Consider the following 6475-nt stretch of genomic DNA (forward strand, 5'->3'; position numbering starts at 1 on the left):
GGCGGCAACCTTACCACCTATCATAAGAACGTACAGCTTCGCTGGTCTCCCTTCTTCACCAGAGTAGAAAGGCTGAAAGTCTTTTTTTTTTAACATTATGTTATCAGTGTGACTGCGGATTTAGCCACAGTATGTTGTCCATGTGCACCGGTTGCTCAGGATGGAATCGCAAGTTCAACACTTGCCGCCCCATGTCGTGTCATATATAAAAAAGTTGTTTATCGGGATATTCTTTTTTTTTTCATAGATGTTTTTTTGGCAATAATACCAATTACGATGCACGTTTCTTTGTCGTTACAGGAGCCTTCGTAAGTATATTTCATTTTTTGGAAACTTAATTTCACTCTGGAGTCTCGGTTGGTATCTTTCACCGCGTGTGTCGAGGACGAAGTGATATGAAGTTCTGAAAATACACAGCGGTGTTAAGAGCTATAATAATTATATACATCCTTTTTTTTTCGTATATTGGATCACCTTCATGACCGCCATACATTGTTATGTTGTTTTTAAAGGCACCCGAATATTGTAAAGGCTCGTTCAGGCAGTAGTAGCTTTTGATCACGTTTCACTTTGTTAAAGGAAAGGTGCGAGGGGCTGGCGTAGAGGTACGAATGACGGTTGCCATACCAGTCAGTTGACAGAACATATATTCGTACCGCTATGGTAAAACGCAGTCCTGTCTAGTCGTAAGCCCACGAGCGTATGGAAATGCTACCGCTTCAGTGGGCGTTTAGAGTACAGGTAGATAGACGTAACAAAGAAAACCTAATACTAGCAATTCCAACACAGTATTTGTGGAATCGAGAACGTAATATGTCGAACCTGGCACTACCAACAGTCGCAACATAAGATCTGTACACAAAAGCGAACTCCGTCCTCAAATTGAAGCAGCGGCATCACGTCACTCAGTACGAGCCAACCATTTCTCTAACGTTGCTTAAAAGAAGAAGCACTCGTCAGCTCTTTTCTTTAAAGATTGGCAGTGATATGCGCAAAGCATATGTGCTGTTGCTGTTATTTTATTTTTATTCATTTTTTGTCAACGGAGCTTTGGCAACAGATTGTGTGCTGCAGTGACAAAGCATTGTTCGTAAAGTCATGTTCACATGTCTACCCTTAAATTTCGGATTGCAAAATTGACTGGACACTAATTACCCTTTAGGCTCAGGGTTACAAATATTTATATGGTTTTCCATCCTCATCGTTATCGAGCCATTGTGGCGGCTCGCCAGGGCGATACATTCTTCCGAGCGTCGTGTCCAGCCTTCTGTTATTGGTTTTCTTAACAAAGAACTGTTTTTTCTTGGCTTAATGTGAATTTGAAAATAGATGCAACGTCATAAACGGAGCGTTTAAGGTCACATGACCATCGGGTCACTTGGTCACGTGACACAGCGGTAACGCGGTCGCGAGACCACGTGACACGTGACCTCATCTAACCTGGTAGCGTGACCGCGTGGTATGCGGTAGCATCGCGGGACATGGTTACGTCATGTGACCTGGTCACGTGACCACGTTACGTCAGGAGACGCTGCTCTGGACGGAGTCATGTGATGTCTGTCCAGAGTTTTTTTTTTGTCTGGACTCATTCACCGTTCACTAGAATTTGGTGCTGAGTCGCAGAAATTTTTCTTCTTCTATTGTCTTAACTTGGCGTTCTTATTTTAGCCTGCCATGAACGTGGGACCAATGAACCTCTGCACCCCTCAGAAGTGCATTGTCACCTGCCGCGAGTATAATCAAGATGTGGTGGGCGCCAAGTGTACCCCTTCGAACACTTGCGCATGTGAATGGCTGGGACCAGTACGTAACCGGCAGCATGTTTCTTCCGTTATTCTTAGACAGCACCCCCACCCCCTTTCCAGCCGCCATATTTATCACATCCTCAAAACGAGCTTTCGTCCACACAATTATCATCATCGCCATCGATGTACAGAACGTTGCGTAGCGCGACGAGGTCCACACTCGTGGACAACTTTTTTGTGGCTATGCGGGGAAACATATGGAGGCGCGTGCATGAGCCCCAATGAAAGCTGTGCACGAGCACCCTTCCTCTTGTCGAAATTGTCCCTAAAAGGATGTCCACAGGTGTAGAACCAACACCTTCTACACATAGTCGCTGACAGCGTAAGAGAAGCTGGGCGCACCGAGCTCCAAACGTCTAATTACTGCCTTGCAGTCAATCAGGTTCCAGCATTAGCCGATAAGAACATGCGTGAACCAATCGGGAAACAATAACGCAATAAGCCACGCCCCGTATTTCTTAAGCTGTCAGCGGCTCTAAATGACAAAGCCTTAGTGGTTCATTTTTAGCGTCACCTAAATCTGATTTCATGCCGAGGTTAGTCACTAAAGGTAGCACTTTGCACTATTAGTAGTTTTGATGGCCGCCCATTATTTAACCTCTCGAATTTCATTGATTGAGAGACCAAAACGGGGAGAGGGGTGGGTACGTCTTTGTCGGCAGCGAAGCATTGACAACGAACTGGGAGGACGAGATGGAGTCCTTAAGACCCACCTCGTGCACATCGTTCAAGAGGCTGCGGAGGTTAATTTTCTGGACTTGCGGGAGCATGGTTACCTGGAGCCTGAAAGTGTTGGAGGGCTTTTGTTTCAGACTGGGCCAGTGCCTTTCACTCCCACATCAAAGACTCAAGCTAGGGTGCCACTGGGGGTCCTTGCAGATTGGGCAAAAATGAGGTGTTTGTTTTTGCGTTTGGCGAAAACCGTCCGGTTGATGACTTCTACGGAGCGAATTCAATGTAGGAGGACTTGAGTTTAAGAGAAAAACAGAAAACACCTTTAGTTACGAGTTTGTGTTAACAGTGTCGGGCTCGAAATCAATTCTTCGCTGCCGAATCTGGTACACGTATTGGGGTTTGGTTCAAGAAAAACTAAAAGGTGTACATTAAAATAAAGCTCAGGTGCGTTTAAATAACATTGAAACAGGGCATTTTTTTAAGTGACGCCCCAACGACAAATGACGATATAATCTTCAGACGCTGTCGATCTGCACTGCCGCGTGAAATGGGAACAATTCTTTGGGGACACCCCTCCAGCGCCTAACTTCGCTTACCTTTGCGTGCAGCCGACACAGGGGATATGCTCTCAGTACAAATGCGACATCTCTTGCCGAAACGGAGCTGGCGGCAGGCTATTCCTGCACAGTAAATGCGGGGTGAACGGTTCGTGCAGGTGCTTCTACCAGCAGGTGAGCAAAAAGACCTATTTCTCCATAGAACCTTCCTTTCTTTTGCTCCCTCTTTTGTGTGTACGGTACCTATATTTATTTTTTATTGGTGCCTATAGAATAACTTACTGTTTACAAACAAGTCCGCAGTTCGCCCACACCAGCTGTGGGCATTGCTCGTGCGTAGAAACCAGATCCTCGTAAAAGGAAGCGTTTGCTTACACGCAGTGCCTACAGCGGCGCCGCCGTACTCTAGTGACGTCAGAAAGTTGAGCTGGTCTATAGACGTTTGCAAGTACGGCTTTTGTGCACCGCCATCTTGCTCATGGTGTGGGTAGATTGCCTGATAGTCAAGCATTGCTGAGGCGTGCCCACGGTTTCCAGACTGGCGCCCAAACAAAGCGTTTTCCATCCACGGTGGCCAGACTATAAATCTCGAAGCGTTGCAGCTTGCAAACGTCTATACACCAACTTATGTATACAAACAAACCGGAGCGCCCTTAGCAGCAGGCCACCGCCGCCACGAATGCGCGATGGAATTTTGGCAATAAGTGGCGCGTCCAGCATCAACAATCCGTTGGAATGTCTTGTCGGCATCGGTGTGAGTCTCAGTGCTCTTTTTCGCGTCGAAAATTTCGATTCTACGTCTTCTTAACAACGTTTCACCATTTCAGTGGAGTGAGAGAAATTAACAAGGCTCGTTACACCGCTAAAACTTCGTCTAAATAATGTGGCGTGCGGCGATTCATTCTGCGTCAACTCCGCAGAATGGATGCTAAAGCCTGATTTATATGATGAGATTCTGCTCGCTATTTTATACCCGGGTCCATCGGGCACAACTTTTAAACGGGCAAAGCCTTGAGAACGAACTCCTTTAAATAATCGGCGAATTATCTCGCGATCTTGGGCTTATCTGCGTGCGTTGGTTCGTCGACCCTTTAAAGAGGTTCGTTCTAAAGGCCTTAAACGTTCCCGTCTGACCCAGGTAATCGCGATGTCGCTCGCGTTCACAAAGCGTGTACGGTAGCTGCGATGCTCGTCGTCGATACCGAAACTCGCAAGTAGAACCGGCCCAAGTGAATCAGGTATAACAAGTTTTTGATGGCCACTAGTAATAAGGGTCAACACCTCCTCCTATCTACTTTTTGCGCAAAGCCTACTTATCCCAAACAACATTCAAACTTTAAAAGTCTTTTGAGGCCTTTACTTATTTCTTATCGAAACGTTTTGTCTACTCGTTTCTGTCGTTTGAACGAGTAGACAACAGTTTGAACGATCAGACGGCCGTTTGAACGTGAAGACGCACAGAACGTGGTCCGAACAACTTAATGGTTTTCCCGCGTTCATGCTGGAGCAAAACAAATAAATATGACGACTACAAGTATCTGTAAGTTCAACCCAAAGGGCTCCCCGGACAAGCAATCGTGGTCCGATGGTGTCTGGTTTCCTTTTCCACGGCAGCTCTCCACGTTCTCCTCGGACGAACCGAGCAGGCATAAAACGCATGAAAACTGATCTTCACACGTTTCCCCGCTCTTTTGGTACAGCCCCAGTCGCGGCGTTTTGACGAGAAGGCAGATTTTAGCCAGGTTTCTCCGAGAACAACTCGGGAATGCCCGTCCCGCACGGTGACTTCCGGCCACAGCCCGAGACCGGAAGTGCGCCCGAGACGCCACCACCGCGGCGCTGCTGCCAGGGTTGCGCATCCGCAAACGCTTTTTTTTTTATGTCATTCTGGTTTTTGGGCATTCGCACTGCCCACGCCTGGTGCAAACAGACCGCGGCCTTGTTTGTAACCAGTGTGTTGGTGTATTGGCGATTGTCATCACGTGTTCTTTGAACCTACTTACACGACTCCATCTTTTGACCGCCATAGACTGTGAATATTTTATTCGCTCAAGAAGGCTAGCGAGCGAACCTGCCGCCACAGCTTGCTCTTTTAGCCACTACCAGCGTCGATTTTGCCGGAGTCACCGATTCAGCAATCAAGTTTGTCCGCCTCTTGCCCAGCCGAAACAGGCGTCACAGCGCCGAGATATGTTTGGAGGGATACAGCAAGTAGGCACAAAAGCTAGCTGCTTTTGTCTCCGCCCACTGTATTCCTCCAAGCAGAGCGAGCATGAGCGTCGCCTCCTCCTTGTTCAAATTGAGCGGTGGCATCGTCTGCAAGCCCTAGAGAAAACTGTCTTACCTTTTTCTACGGTTTCCTGGGATGCATCGGTGTTCCTACGAACGAGGACTTAGACCTTAGGTCATAACACCTCAAAGGGTGTTATGAGATGACCCAGTTGTTTAGTGCTAGCCAGAAGAGGTAATATGCTGTTTAGGGTGCCTCCTGCACGCTAGTCCATAAAAGCGACTGCCATGATGCATGTAACAATAAGAAATGTGGCAGTCCATTCCAATTTTCTTTTGCTTCGACAAACTGAGGTACCCGAGGTTCCGCGCCGACATGAACACCAACGAGCGACTCACGAAGATAAATCAGCATAATAAGTCACACTTCGTATTTCTAAAGCTCTTAAGAACAATGACAACTACCAAACAAGCAGCGACGAATGGGGAATCGTGGGCTTCCCAGCCACTCATTAGCAAGTAGCTTCAGGGGGGGGGGGGGGGGGGGGGTAGCTTGCTTTCCGGGAGCTCGGATCTGGACACACGCAACACTGCCTAGAAGACAATGCCGTAGTGCCGACGGTTTTGCGCCAGCAGCGAAGAACAACGCTGGACAGAGATTGGAGACGTGTGCCCGTCAGCGCTCAGCTTCGAGTCATAGTTTGAGCTGAACGTTGATGCAATCATCGTGTCCGATCTGTGCCCAGCGTTGGCCTTCGCTGATAACATCTTTATCAGCACTAAGGCTTTGTTATCTAGGAGGCGTTTACACTTGGAGAAAAAGTCGGCGAGGAATTTGGCGGTCGTGATAGGCCGGCGCCGCGATTGACCTTGGCACTGACCAATCGCGGCTGTCAAATTCTTCGGTGACTTTTTTGCCAAGTGTCCAGATTAGAGCCCCAGACTGTTTATCGACGGAAACCGAAGCAGATGCGGCTTGTGGTGCCGAGAGGACAGCCTGCGTCCTCCCATCTTCCCAGCCGGAACTTTGAAGACGGGTTCACAGATTTGCGTTTGAGTGCGAGCAGGTGCGCTGTTGTCATCTGTGACCACTCAAGACGAGAGAACACACCAGAGATTCCTAGAATACACTGCCACACTGGCACCATCTGTCAAGCAGCCCTCAACTGCACATGACTAAACTCAAGATTTTGCAGTATTTTCGAGCTC

The sequence above is a fragment of the Ixodes scapularis genome, unplaced genomic scaffold (assembly GCF_016920785.2).
Source record: "Ixodes scapularis isolate PalLabHiFi unplaced genomic scaffold, ASM1692078v2 PGA_scaffold13__105_contigs__length_92229423, whole genome shotgun sequence".
NCBI lineage: Eukaryota > Metazoa > Arthropoda > Arachnida > Ixodida > Ixodidae > Ixodes > Ixodes scapularis.